This window comes from Tiliqua scincoides, chromosome 2 (assembly GCF_035046505.1).
Source record: "Tiliqua scincoides isolate rTilSci1 chromosome 2, rTilSci1.hap2, whole genome shotgun sequence".
NCBI lineage: Eukaryota > Metazoa > Chordata > Lepidosauria > Squamata > Scincidae > Tiliqua > Tiliqua scincoides.
In genome coordinates, this window is record NC_089822.1 from 80892877 (window position 1) to 80908358 (window position 15482).

The following is a 15482-nucleotide window of genomic DNA, read 5'->3' on the forward strand; positions in this document are numbered from 1 at the left end:
TCTGCATTGTCAGAAAACAGTCTGCAACTTTTATTTTGTTGGATCTTTGGAGATTACTTTTTTGTGATAACTGATGAGCTGTTTTTAATTTTTTACTCCCACAGAGTGCAGCAAAGGCAGGGTGTAAACACATTAAATAATTTTGCTCTTTTCTTTGTGCTAAAATGCTGCTGCTGCTGTTGTTGACTGGTGGTTTGGCTGGTGCTAGCAGTTCTGTGTTTGTTTAAGGGCCCAATCCTATCAAATTTTCCAGCACTGGTGCAGCCACAATGCAGCCCCAAGGTAAGGGAACAAATGTCCCCATAACTTGAGGGTGCCTCTGTGACTGCCACCCCACCACAGGATGCAGTGCACATCCCATTGGCATAACTGTGGCGGCACTAGAAAATTCGATAGGATTTGGCCCTAAGCCATTTTTGCCCAACACTGCATATACGCAAAGGGGACCAAACGTGTACACCTGTGGGCTGACCAAAAATGGGTTAATTGTGTCATTTGAATTATTGTTATATTTTATTATACTTTTTTACAATACCATTAGGTGCCTTGAGCACCCCCTGACTGGCAGGGGAAAGGCAGGGTACTGATATTTTTAATAATAAAAGTGAGCAATAAGGGGCCAACATATCTCTCTGAGAGGCCATTCAATATTCGGGGTGTCACAATTAAAAAAAAAAAAATTCATCCTCCCAATCCCCACTGTTGGCCCGGGCTGCAGAGAACAGCTTCTGAAAATGAGCTTGGGAGAAGGAAGTTCTTGGAGGATTCTTTCCCAGGCTGTTTGGTGTTTAAAGGTGCTAATTTCAGAGCCTGGGTTTAGAATACTTCAAGAGCCCAGAGACACACTGGCAACCAGTGAAGCTGGTAAGGGGCTGGTATATGATCTGATTTGCTGCTCCCAGACCAAAAAAACAAACAAACCTGAAAGCTACATTCTGGACTAGCAGATGTCCCAGGCTGTTTTTAAGGGCAGCCTCAATTAGAGCACACTGGCCAGGTGTGTTCACCTATACACTGCACCACATTTTCTGTTCACGAAGGTGAGAGTGTAGCAAAGCGGGAAGCCCTTCATCAGCTTGGCTGAAACAAACTGTCATCCGGCTCCTTCCTCTCTAGAACAATGCAGCCCTTCCTCCTGAAAGGAGAAATCAGACAGTGGTTCTATTTTATGTGATTTTACTTTTGTAAGCTACCTTGACAGCTTTGAAATTGAAAGGCGGGATAAAAATAGCATAAATAAAATTTATCTAAAACATTTTTATTCTAGAATGTGTACATTCCAGAAGGTGCATATTATTCTTCATCAGTTGTGGATGACAGGTAATGTTGGGAAAGTTGTCCACCATTATTGACCCTCCAGTTGAGGAACTCCTGATAAGCTTCTAAAGAATACAAGAAAAGTTTCTGTAAAATAGTCTAGAAACTACAGGCCCATCCATCAAAAGTGTCTTGACCTTTTGTGGAATCTGCTCTACATTTTTTATGGTGAAGTATCTTGGAAAATATGTTTAGAGCTTATTGAAAATGGAACACATTCAGGAAAAGTTCAGTAAACAGTATAAAGAAATATAATAAACAAATCTGCAAAGAGTTATTGAGTTTATTTTACACAAGTTCAATATCCTAAAAGTACTTCCTGTAGGGCAAAATCTCCACACATCATCCCCCCCCCCCCCGCACTCATTGAAACAATGTAATGGATTGGTGTCCTTAGGCTACAATCCACACTTGCCTGGGAGTAAGCCCCATTGAACGCAGTGAGACTTACTTCTAAGTAGATAAAAACAGCCTTGTGCTGTAAGTCAACCACAATTTAGTATCTTTCAGAGTGCATTTTCCCCCACTGAAAAACTGACCTTTGGTTACTATATCCAAAAAATGGATTGTTTTCTTTAACACCTTTGGCTTCCCGATACTAGCAGTGACTACAGATTGGAAGATTGCAGTTCTATGTTGTGAGACAGTTCAATGTTGTGAGACCTCATACCAGAGGACAAATCAGTGTAATAAGTAAGAAGTCATTCTGTGCCAAATACACAGCTGGCAACAGCAGCAGAAAAACTCCAGAAGAACAATTAAGGACACCAATGGCCAATTCACACAGCCAGTGCTGTTGCCATCATGAGCTGACGCTACCAGCAATTTTCAACTATTTTTGAGGTCTCAGAACTGATACAACCACCTCCTAACAAAGAATTTAAAAATGCTCAAGTCATGGCTTGACCCATCCTGGCACCCAGGATTTCAAACAGCATCAAAGAACAAGGATTGATGTAGTCCCAGCAAAGGCAACCAAGGAGCAGGTCTTTAATTTCCTAAAGAAGTAAACCATACTTTAACAGGCAGCCACACCTAGGATAGTGTGAATTCATGGCTTCATACTGCTGGAACATACGTTCACGTTCCAGTCCTGGAACGTGCTGGAATCCCTAGCATGTATGCACTGCTGAAACAGAGACGCCTGCGTTGGCTCGGTCATGTCGTGAGAATGGATGATGGCTGGATCCCAAAGGATCTCCTCTATGGAGAACTCATGCAAGGAAAGTGCCCTACAGGTAGACCACAGCTGCAATACAAGGACATCTGCAAGAGGGATCTGAAGGCCTTAGGAGTGGACCTCAACAAGTGGGAAACCCTGGCCTCTGAGCGGCCCGCTTGGAGGCAGGCTGTGCAGCATGGCCTTTCCCAGTTTGAATAGACACTTGGCCAACAGTCTGAGGCAAAGAGGCAAAGAAGGAAGGCCCATAGCCAGGGAGACAGACCAGGGACAGACTGCACTTGCTCCCAGTGTGGAAGGGATTGTCACTCCCGAATTGGCCTTTTCAGCCACACTAGACGCTGTTCCAGAACCACCTTTCAGAGCACAATACCATAGTCTTTCGAGACTGAAGGTTGCCAACAACTGCTGGAACTCTCATTTCATGACTAGGGAGCTTTGGATATGCCTACCACATCAGGGCCTAGGGGACGGGGGTAAAGGGGGTAATTTGTACCAGGCCCAGGGACAAAAAGGGGTCCAGCAACCAAAGGAGGGAGCCCAGAAATTTCCTGTGAACTTAGATTTTCCTATCTACTCAGACTTGTAGCCCACATGGGATGCTGGGGAGACTACCTCAAGCATACGGCTGCAGCTACTGCAATTATTGGGAAGCCATATCTGCTGGGCCAAGGAATGCATACATGACACTCCTTAACACAGTGTCAAATCTGAGAAGAAACTGGCCTGCTGCAGTAGCTCTTTGGCTTGTCATGAAGGAGTTTATAAGGACACAGCTGCAAGATTACAGGTGCTGCAGAAGCAAGTTTTGGTACACACAGGACACTTTCCATTCTAATGTGAGCCTAAATATGATAATGCTAATTTTCAGCATGATTTTCTAAATTTAAAAGATTTTAAAGAGACTTAGGAGTATGTTTGGTTTTCCATATTACTGTATCTAGCTGCCGATGCCACATGGATGGATAGACTTGCGCTCCAAAGAATTTTCCAGCTGTCTCCGTCCTCCCCCCTCTCTGCCCCCATTCTGCTTGGCCATCACCACCTGCTCTGTTTCACCCCTCCCCTTTTGCAAAGGTGCCCAAAAGTTACTTTGTATGCCCTGATAAAATTCCTCTTTAGAGGCCCTGCTCGCCTTCCCAGGCACAAGCAATCCAAAGTCCAGGAAATTCTGCTCAATGAGCAAATGCGATCAAAGTTGAGACTATTTTGCATTTTATTTTTAGAGTCTTGGTTCAAAAGTTTTGCCAGAGGACCAGTTGGACAAAGGAGTGGGGAGGGGAATGGGTTGTAGAAGACCAAGGCCTCATTGCTCTGTTCCCCATGGGGCTTGCTGCCCTGTATGGCTGTCCCATATTCTTTTTCATATTTCTTATTGTTACAGTCTTGAAAGTCAGAGGAAATCTGATTTTCCTTGATCCAGAGGCAACTGAGGCTGTTTAGAACAGAATTTAAAACCTTTTAATAATGTTTTGGTTTTTTTAAATGTAAAAAAACTGTGAAGCAATATTACTGTCCTGCCAGGTTCCATCCTGTCCTGTCCCATCCCAGGCTCAGAGTGACAGTATTTTTCTGCACCAAGTAGCTGATGACAGACCTGTTTTCAGGGGACTCACCCCCCAAAAAGGGGGGGGGGGTTCAAAAAGGCTAACTGAACTGAAGAAAGAAAAAAGAGTTCATCTGGCCCCACAGTGCCCTGGAGCCCTGGAGGCAGAAATGCCTCCCTAGTCTCTGCCCAGCAGGCACTGAGGAGGAGTGGATTTGGGAGGCCAGTCCTGCTTAGGGGTGGGGAGGGCAGAGAAGGGCCTCTTGACTCTCTCCAGGTGGCCTCTCCCCACTCCAGCCAAGGCAGGGACAGTACCCATGGTAAAACTTTCCCCCAAGGAGACTTTGGCGGCTGCCCTGGGCCCACAAGAAACAGCAGCAGCCATTTCAGCATCACTACTCCCCTGGACACTGGGGCAGCATAGGATTGGGCTGCCTGATAGTACATAGTTAGAGGTGGGAGAAAATGATAGCAAAATATAAACACATTACACTGCTTTCTGCATTTCTCATTTCTGTAAAAAAATAAATAAATCCAAAATCTGCCCCCCAAAAATCATTTTATTTGGTTGTAATTTATTATTTAATGGGGCGGGTTGCATGTGCTGACACTATACCACCGATATCACCTACCTAGGTGATATACCTATAGGACTTTTAAAGGAATTATAATTATAATGTAAATTTTGAATGAAAATATATACCACTTTCTGCATTTCTAACTTTTGGAAAACACTAACATTAAAACCGTTTTCTCCCACCCCACCCTCTCCATAGAGGACAGGCACCCTGAAAGACAGCTTGCACACTACTATTAATTTTCTTCTGCAGTGCACAGCAGCAGTGGAGTGATAGGTGTGTTTTATCTAGCAAGTTCTTTGTGACTGTATGCGTTCTGTTATGTCTCAGAATCATCTGCAACAGATGGGATTTCTAAGGCAAACATGCAGGGGTTTATCAAAAGGCAAATTAGCATGGAAAGGATTTTCCCAAGGTGGAAAGTTTGAAAACCACTAGTCAAGATAGCAGAAGTTAACTTTTCTGCTCTCCTTGCTAATTGTGCATTTTAAATTTTCCTGAAAGTATCCTTTTTCCTCACATTATTTGTTCTCCATACTGTGGCTCCATAGAAAATTCTTTCTATTGCATCACTTAACCCATTTTTGCCCAGCCCACAGGTGTACACATTTGGACCCTGTTGAATATATGCAATATTCATATTGCAGAATGGGCAGAAATGGCTTAAGATACAGTATCTCTGTTTATTTTTTATTCTGGTTGAGATTGGTTGTTGGTTATGCTCTTCTAGGCTCCTTTAGTTGCAGACAGAATCTCCCAGTTTAATTCCCTTCACCTTTATAACTGGTATCTTTTCTTGAATCAGCCTTTGGGGAGCCAAAAATGCAAAAGTAAGTACAAACCTCAAAAATGCAAGGCGTTTACCGGTGTGGAATTGATGGTGGTGTATAATTTATATGTGGATTATTGTACAGCACTTGAACAAATCAGAAGATTGTTGGATGCCGTACAAATTACGTAGTTGGATGCTTGTGTCTGATATCCAGAATGACAAACTCCAGTCTGTGCAAACTTTGTTTTATGGCTTTCAAACATTCACTGCAGCAGCAAAACTATTTTTAAAGGTTGGACTGTTAGATGAGTATTTGATATCCAAAATAATTTCATTGCAATCAAAAGGATTTTGAACACAAGAAGATAAATATACAGTATTTCCATATTTGTTCTATTAACACTCAAAATATTTATTTCTCTTTTTGCATTTTCCATGTTTTCTAGTCTGACCTTAATGCTTGTTTAGACTTTGTAACTTTTGCTGCACTTTTTTCCCCTTGGAACACCAAGTTAATTCCTCATATCCACTTAAGGAACCCATTGCCTTTACTCCATTTACTGGTTTTATTCTGTTGTGTTTTCCTATCAGGGAAGCCATTTTTATGCTCAAGATTAATAGTATCCATAACCTCCCTGCAGCGATTTACTTTGCTGCTGCTCACTGAGATAATATAAGCTTAGTGAAATCTGATGCCCTTCTACATTCAGAATGGCTTCTGATTTTATCTTCTTTCCCAATTGATAGCCTTATCCTATTCCTGCTCCTGCCCATTTTCTTTCTCTCCATTTTCTATAGTGTAAGATGTGAACAGTACATTGTAATTTGTTGTAAAGTGTTTAGTACACATTAATACTTTAGAAATAATATAAAAAGATGACTATCTTGATCATCCTATGATATCTTAGAAGGATACAGTGAGTACTCAGCAGTATGAGTTGCTACAACAATGAAGTTACTTGCCTTGCTTAAACTTAAAATAACAACACTGAGGCTGTTTTCAACTGCATGCTCTTTTAAATTTCTGATCAAGGCTGTGGTTTCTTTTACCTGAAATGTTGCACATGTCCATCAGGTTTTTGTTCTACTTGTTTTTCTACTCTGTTTTTGTTTTGTTGTTTTGTTCTACTGTGCAAAGCTTTGTATGTCTACTCAGGAGTAAGCTCCACTGAGTTTAATGGTACTTAATCCCAGGAAAATGTATAGGTATATAGGATTGCAACCTTAGCAAATCTGATTGAAAAACTGCTTTAATTGAAAAAGAAACTCCAATTTGAGTCCAGTTGCTCCTCTTTTGGTGCTAGAAATAGACCTTATCTATAATTATCTCTCTCTCTTGAAACAAACTTTCAGTTTTTCTTGCCAAATGTATAGGATGTGGGTCTCTTGGGAACATACCAACATCAGAGCAGACACTCAAGTATTTCTTTTGAACTAAAAGGACTATTGCACAACTAAATGCATGTGTCAGAAAGTGAATGAACCTGGTTAAACTCCACTGGATGTTTAGCTGCATAAATCCATTTATCAATGATGTCTCATAAGCTGATGCAGAGCAAAGTTCAGGAGTCCGCTAACTCAAACAAGTGTTGTTTGCTCAGACTGCTGGAACACAGTGCATGCTGATGAGCATGCTGCACCAGAAGCACATGGTGTGTATGTCACAAAGCATGGGCAATGTAAGGCCTGTTAAGCAAGGCAGGTGATATAGGGCCTGTCCCAGTGTTACTTTTTGCCATACTAAATCTATGAGCTAGAGCTCCCAATTGTATGCGTGTTGTTCCTTCAGGACTACATTAGTCAGCTTTGGGACAACGTGCAAATGTCAGCATAATAACATCATGTTCCCTGGACTGGAAAATAGGCCCACAGCACCTTGCTCTCGTATTTACCATGCCCTTTAGGTGGTATCCACTAATTTAGTATCAGGAGGACTTGGTTTGTCGTACAGATAATCAAAAGCTGTGGAGAAGGTAGTCTCTGGAGAAGTCAAAAGCCAAATAACCCTTTGTGTTTCAGGTGTGCCACCAGAAGACTATGGCTATTTCTAAAAATTATAATAGAAGTAAATGTAGTGCCCCCAACAACTTGAAAAAAACCAGACGGTGGTCATGCAAAAAGAAAAAAAGGAATTGGTGGTTTATTTTTTTTTTAAATCTTCTACTTCTTTATTCTTATTCTGTTAAGATCTTTAGCATGCTAAAGTTCCATGTTCTTCTATCACGTGAAACCTCATGTGAGAAGAGTCCCAGGAACACACATAACTCCACAGAACATGATACTGGCCACAAGAATCTCAGAAAGTGAAAGTGACCAAAGGATATCCCAAAACTGTCAGAATCTGTGAAGGAAGATACAACAAAGTAAAATGACATTATGCTACTCAATGCCTTTTATGTGTCGTTTCCCTCTAGTCTAATCAATAAGTTTGTGTGATGAACACATGTCCCTTCTACCTCTCCTGTCTTGACTTTTTCTGGACATGAATGTGGTTAGTAATGTAACAGCATGGGGCTTGATCATGTTGTTTTGCCAAATTCCCTTTCCAAACTTTGTCTAGAGATCTTATGCCCACTTTAAGCTAATTAGTCCCCTGGCTTAAACTCAGCTAGCTCTAGCAGCATATAAACCTACTGCTGAACCCCAGCACCAGTAGGAAGATAACTAGTAGGAAGCTAGCCTGTGGGGCTGCAGAGTCCCTCCTCCCAGTTCTCCAAGCAGCCACCCTTGGGCATGGCAGCCATCACTAGTCTCCAGCAGTCTGTTCCATAATTTACCAACCAGTCCATTGCCCATCGTTCATTCTTTCTCCAAGCTTCCCTCTTACTACTACCCACCAACTCCCCGGCCTCCAGATGCTGCTTTTATCCTTGAAGACTTTGTTGCCTCTAGTGGCTGCAGCTGTGCAGCATAGCCACTGCTAAAAGCCTAGGTTTTAACCCCATGCTTGCCTGCCACATCCTATTTCCTTGAGGGATCTTGTGCATTTCCATTATACATGTTAACTGCAGGTTTAGATTTGCTGTGAGGACTATGACTACGTGGAGGATCATTGCCACCACAGGTTTTCAGGGCTGCAGGGTTATGGGGCCTGTTATTATACTTCTTCCAAATTAGACTCCCTCAAACAAAATGTCTTACTGTATGCCTTCTGTTTTTTTCTGAACTGAATCATACTAGATATCTGGTGTATAGATATAATGTTGGACCCAGGTTGGGAAGACATGAGTTTGAATCTCTGCTCAGCCATGAAACTGACTAGGTGCCCTTGCATCACTTTCCCTCAGCCTAACCTACAGGGTCTTTGTGAGGATTCAATGGCACTGCAAAGACGATATGCATTTTCTGAAATCTTTTGAGAAAGGCCTAGGAATCAAAATACAATAAAATGAACATAAAAAAATTTGCATGATAAGTCTACACATTTCTAATATACTTATGAAAGAATGGGAAAATTATGAATCATGAGTTCAGTGAGCAAAGAAATCCTTTCTTAGCAACAACCCCAGTTAAAATAGAGTGCATCAAGTAAACATTGCCAAGCCATTCTTTATCCTATTGATTGGATCTGTTGCTAAACTTTACCCTTTGTAGCCCTGACATTTCTAGACCACATGCCAAAGGCCTAAGGCCTCTCCTTGTATCATAAACTGATGCAGATGTCTACACCAATGTAGACAGTGAAGTATGCTGCAGTAAAGAGTTTCTACTATATATATAATCTTATCAGTGATGAATTTGAATAAATAGTAAGAGTATTCAGACAACACATGTATAATCCTTGACCTACCTTGTGTTTTATAAGATAGCCAGTATCAATGGTCAGGATCTTGTGAAATCCAACTGATATGCCTCCACCAGTAGTCTTTCATAACTGTCTCTGAGACCACATAGGCTGCAACAGGAGCAAATGTTGCAAAAATCACCTCATATATATTTGCAAACTTTCCTCCTGAAAGCACTCAAGACAAGCTTGATGGCACAAGGACACAAAAGATCTTGGGATGGGGAATCCCATGAGGCTGAAGTTGGTTTATCCTGAGTTCCATATGTATAGTTCTTTATTTAGTTCTCAGTTGCAGATACAACCCTAGTATGGAACTATGACTTAAATTGGTTGTAAATAGGATCACTCCTCCAAATCTTATGTCTAGACCACTAATAAAAAGACCCTACAAAGCACTGTATACTGATGCCTATTCTAAGGGTCTGTTTGTGCCCAAAACACTCAAGCAGGATGTCCAACCCACCCAATCCAAATAGAATAATATTTGCCTAAGGGCAAATCCTCAACTCAGTGATTCTCAAACTTTTTAGAGTCCCTAGAGGCTGCTGCCTGATTAATAAATGCCAAGGGATGTGGCTATAATGGTGATTGGGCAGTAGTGCTCCTCCCCCACATAGCAGCTTGTTGTTAATCCTTGATGCACATAGCTTAATCTGCCCTGTCAGTTATGTGAACCACCAAAAATAGGGTCACAACCCACTGATGTGTCCCAGACCCACAGTTTGAGAACCACTGCACTAGATCTTAGGCTTGCTAGCTTTTTCTTTTTTTATCTGTTGTTGCTGTTCCTGTACACTTGGTGCCCACACTATGAAGTGCCTAATTGAACTCAGTGGAATTTCCTTCTGAGTAGATATACATAGAATTGTGGTGTAAGAGGCCATATTGTGGCCATATTGCCATACTGAGAACCAGGAGACTAAGGGCCGAATCCTACTCAGCATGCACCTGCTTACCACCAGCGTGCACTGTTGCAAACGTGCCATAAGGCATGTTTGCAGGCCCTAGTGTTGGTGCTCCACTGGTGTTAGCCCAGCGCTAGTGCCAGTGGAGTGCCGGAGCTCCCCCACTTGGCGGTTGTGCGGACCATTGAGTAGCGGAGGGGTAGGTGGGAGCATGAGGGGAGGTGTTTCGGGGCAGGGAGAAGTGGGGAGAGGGCAGGGAGGAGGCACGCCAGAGGAGGGAGAAGGGACCAGTGGAGCTTTGCTGGCCACAGGACATGGAGGCTCTGAATTCTATGCTGACCTTTGGGCTGTCCTAGAATTGAGTAGCCCCATTGCAGGGCTACTTAGTTTACCTGGGGGAAGGGGGCAAAAGACCCCTTCTGAGGAGGAGGAGGCGGTGGCTGCATGGTGTGTGCTGGATGCAGCTGAAGCCATTTTCAGCGCCCTGCGCACCATGCAGCTCAGGATTGGGCTGCCCAGAAGCTGCAGTGAGGCCATCTTGTCTCACTGTTGATGGTCTTAGTAGCCCTCAAACTCTAATACATGTTGCATTAAGAGATTGGGTGGTAGTGATGTTTCCTCTTGCAGAGACTAGCTGTGGTGCTTTAGTTAAAGACCAGGCAAACAGAAGGGCTGAGGGGGAAAAAGGAAGTAGAGATTGAAGGGGGGGGGTCTTTGGGGAAAAAGTTTGGAAGGAAGAATGGTCCGGAGTAGAAGAGACCAATAAAGAAGAAGGAAGCAAGAGAGAAAACTAGGACAATGAGAAGAGAGAAGAGGCTAGAAACAGCTGACTGAAGTTCATATGCAATATGCAGCCAGATCATTGATCAAAGGCCTCTAGCAGAGATTTTCAGCAAACAGGTAAGCAAGTGTTATTTTTAAACTCAGTGTTCCTTGTAGACCTCTCTCTCTGGTGACGCACAAGATTTCCTGTTTATGTGGCTTTCCTGTCATGATGCTTTGGCAGTGTCTTTTTAACGCAAGCTTTAATTAACTTTGAGATATCATGTTGCCTTGATAAGACATAAACGTGCATGGTCAAATCTGTCATTGCCATATGAAAGCAGGGTCAAAGTTTAAGATGAAAATAGCCAATGACTTGCAGAGTTGAACCCAGTTGTCATAATGCTGACGGTAAAAACTGGAAACTGAGGTCAAACATGATATAATTCAAAGGAAACTCTGAAAAGATTACATCAGGCATGAATGAAACTCCCTCCCAACCCAACCCTGGCAGAAGGGGAGTAGTAACCCATTTGACAACAGTGACCTCACCTCTACAATCATTATATGCATTTTGTTTTATCCGCATTTATTCATTCAGAAGTGTTTGATATTTGTACTGCTCAAGGTTGAGTTTGGTTCAAGACAGGCATGGGAGACACAGTGGTCACTGTGGATTGGACAGTAATTCTGTTGAGCCAAACTTCTTACTGTGAAACATGACAGCTTGGTCCATATACCAGCGGGTGTTGTTTCCATACAAAGTCTTATATCTACACACATTTTGGTATTTACTTGTTTAGTTGGGCTTTTCCTTCACTGTACATATGATTTTGGCTTATACTGAATCAGACCTTTGTTTCAGGCAGGGGGTCAGTAATATCTACTCTGGCAGCAGATCTCCATAGCTTCAGGCAGGGGTCTTTATCAGTCCTCCCTGGAGAAACCAAGGAGATAAACGACCCTTTTTCAGAGCACTTCAGCCAACATGTATACAAGAGGGTTTGTCATCTTTTAAAGACATTTCATGCATCTGATGGAATAATTTGTTGGCTATGAAATCTCAAAGCATAATTTATATGCTTGATGATTTCTATGCTATGGATGATGGCTGGATCCCAAAGGATCTCCTCTATGGAGAACTTGTGCAAGGAAAGCACCCTACAAGTAGACCACAGCTGCGATACAAGGACATCTGCAAGAGGGATCTGAAGGCCTTAGGAGTGAACCTCAACAGGTGGGAAACCCTGGCCTCTGAGCGGCCCGCTTGGAGGCAGGCTGTGCAGCATGGCCTTTCCCAGTTTGAAGAGACACTTGGCCAACAGACTGAGGCAAAGAGGCAAAGAAGGAAGGCCCATAGCCAGGGAGACAGACCAGGAACAGACTGCACTTGCTCCCAGTGTGGAAGGGATTGTCACTCCCGAATCGGCCTTTTCAGCCACACTAGACGCTGTTCCAGAACCACCATTCAGAGCGTGATAACATAGTCTTTCAAGACTGAAGGTTGCCAACTACCAATTTCTATGGTGCTGCAGAACCTTTTTGTACTTCTGTTGCTCCAGACTAAAGGTGACTCTTCTGTGATTTTTCCTCACGTTATCAATATCAGTCTGGTGGCTGATGGTGGGTGAGATTTGCTTGCTATTAGTTTATCTATTTAACTACTTCTGTCAACAAAGGCCCAAGAGATAGTCAGACAGCAGATTGCTCAAGTTGCTTACATAGATAAGGGGTGTAGCTCTAGAGGCAAAAATGTTAATGTCCTTGCCGAAGCTGCCACAGAAGCTCCTCAGGTGAGAGCGACCTCCCTGCTAAGCAGCATCAAAGAAAATGTAACTCAAACACATTGAGGAAGACTAAAGGAGCCAGTGATAGACCACTGACAAGGTTAGAAATACTGACAACAATTGCAAAGAGTAGAAGTGTTTCATGAATGACACACGGATCCCAGTGGCACCTACAGCAGCATATTGGGTGAGAAGACCACCTGCTCCCCAAGCACCAGCTAAGGACTGAAAACAAAGAAAAAATGACACAGCTATTATTCCAGTGTGGGCCCAATCCTATCCAACTTTCCAGTCCTGATGCAGCTGTGCCAATGGAGTATCCACTGCATCCTGCAGTGGGGGAGGGAGCATAGAGCACAGTGGGGAGAATGTCATAGAGACCTCCTCAAGGTAAGGGAACATTTGTTCCCTTACCTTGGGGCTGCATTGCAGCTACATCAGCACTGGAAAGTGAGATTGGGCATTGTATGTGGTAATTAAAGTTTAGGTTGTTGACATGAGAACTCTGGGTTCAGGTCTTTGCTCAGCTTGGAGGCTCACAGGGTGACATTGTGCAAATCACCATCCTGCTGACAGATGTATCTTGTGGTTGTGAGACTGACAAACTAAAGATCATAGGGAGGACCTTTGCCCAGATACAGTTTGTACAGACAAACTCTGTACATGTTGGGGAATGCTAGGGGTGAGGACCTTGCCAATGCACTCAAGTAAAGCATTTAGGAAATACTCTTTTCTTACTAGTCCTCTGCAAACATAATAAATATAGGTACAGTGGGCCAGTACGTGGTCAGCAAGGTCCACCCTGCACTAATGCTACATCTCCTGCTCCCCATATGCATAGGTCAAATATTGTACCCAATGAAAGACCCTCCATGATCTTGAATGCTAGGTGCCCATTGTTCAAAATCATGGGAGGTCTTCTACCCAAGTTCAGTGTTTGTCACAGCAAGGAACATCTTACACATGGGGGGGCAGGACTTGCTGGCTGCTGTGCCCCCCTTTCCAACCATGCATTGGTCTAGCAGTATTTGTAATAGAGAGGAAGGCTATTATCTTCACACAAATTGACTACATGACTTGTGCTAAATAAATTATCTCCCAACCCAGCTTTATGATATTTTACTAGCCCATTGCAGGATAGTATTTCTACAGAGCTCATTCCAGCCTTTTCATCTGGTATAGGAGAGAAGCTGTTACTCCTCTGTTACTCACAGACATGAACCAAAAGAAAATATTTTTGGTACAATACTGAAAAAGTATTTGGGCTAGTAAGGTTCATTTAAATCAATGAAATTTACTTCAATGCAAATGCATTTGTTACTGGGATTTAGTAATGTGGTTTAGGAAAAAGCAAGCTAGAAAAAACTTAGTTTGAAAAAAATCAAGCACAGATCAAGCCCTGTCCCATTCATTCTAGAGAGGAAAGTTTTTGCAAGATCTGCATTGTTTAATTATGGAGTTTATAGTGTCCCCTAGTGGTCACAAACAAAATAACGTATTGTCTGATCTTAACACTTTTTCAGGATATAGCAATGTAGTATCTCTTGTTTATACCTTACCCTTAATGCTATACTGTATTTAATTATATAGTATTATTAGGGGTAATTATATAGTTTTGTTAGGGGTAAGTTTTAAATAAACAAGGAACAGCCAATCCTTCTTTTTGTAAGTCACTTTTGAATGTTGCATTGAAGAGAATCTTCCCCTTTTTACGTGCAAAGAGTGATTTAAATGGTAACATTTTGATGTAATTTCTACTTCTTCTTTTTTAAATGTTCTAACATTTAAATGTTGAATGTTTTAAAATGTTTTTTCCTCCATGCAATTTAATCCAGAGTAAACATGAATACAACTGCATTGATTAAGTAAATAAAAAATTGTGCCCCTTATTGGTTAAAGACACTGTGCTGGGGTGAAGAGGGACAGTTATTCTTCCCCTGCTAAATATAAGAGGAGTACCACTTTAAAAAGTGCTTTTTTACCCAGTTAGCAGGGCTAACTGTATTATGATACATGGAAATGAGAACTGACTCATATTAACACCTTATTGGTTCCATGCTGTATCATAACAACATCTCATTGGCTCTCAGAACAATCAGTCTCATAGGTCAGTTTTGAGTTAAAGAAATCCACTTTTTGTTCCATAATGAAGTTGTATTTTCATTTTCTGGTTAATTGGCCATAACTTTTGATAGAATACAGATATTCCAATGCAGTTTATTTCATTACATTCTGCATTAAATTATATTTCCAATGATATATAACATGATGGTATTATTCATACATAAACATCTTCACAATTTTGGCCACTAGTTGCCAACTTGTTGCCCAACAAGTTCAACTTGTTGCCCAACTAAAGCTTTTTGCCTGTTGTAGTTTGCTACCTCCTGCATCCCAAGCTAAGCCACTGTAAATGTTATAGAATTTGGAATCACATCTCAACATATACTTCAGTAGTAATCCTCAAAGCATACAGAAACCATCACTTTCTGTTTCAGCTTTTCTGCAATGAAAAGTGCTGGCTTTTAGTTCACTGGACTGTGAACCTGGGTGTGTCATATTCAAACATTAAACACAAGAAAGCACTTATATATGTGCACATTTATCTGGTTTTTATCTCTAGAATGCCATTTACTGTGAACCACCCAAGAGAAAGCTGTTAAATTGGTCCATGTTGATAAGGCTTTAATCTCTGGAGCATTATTTATTGTGGGCTGCTTCAACACATGGTGTTTGTTCTATGTAGAGATAATGTCTGTGTAGAAAAACAAAACATACACTAATCCTTCTATGTACAGCACCTAGTAGCGCAGGTATCACTTCCAATGGGATAAGTCCCACATGGCTT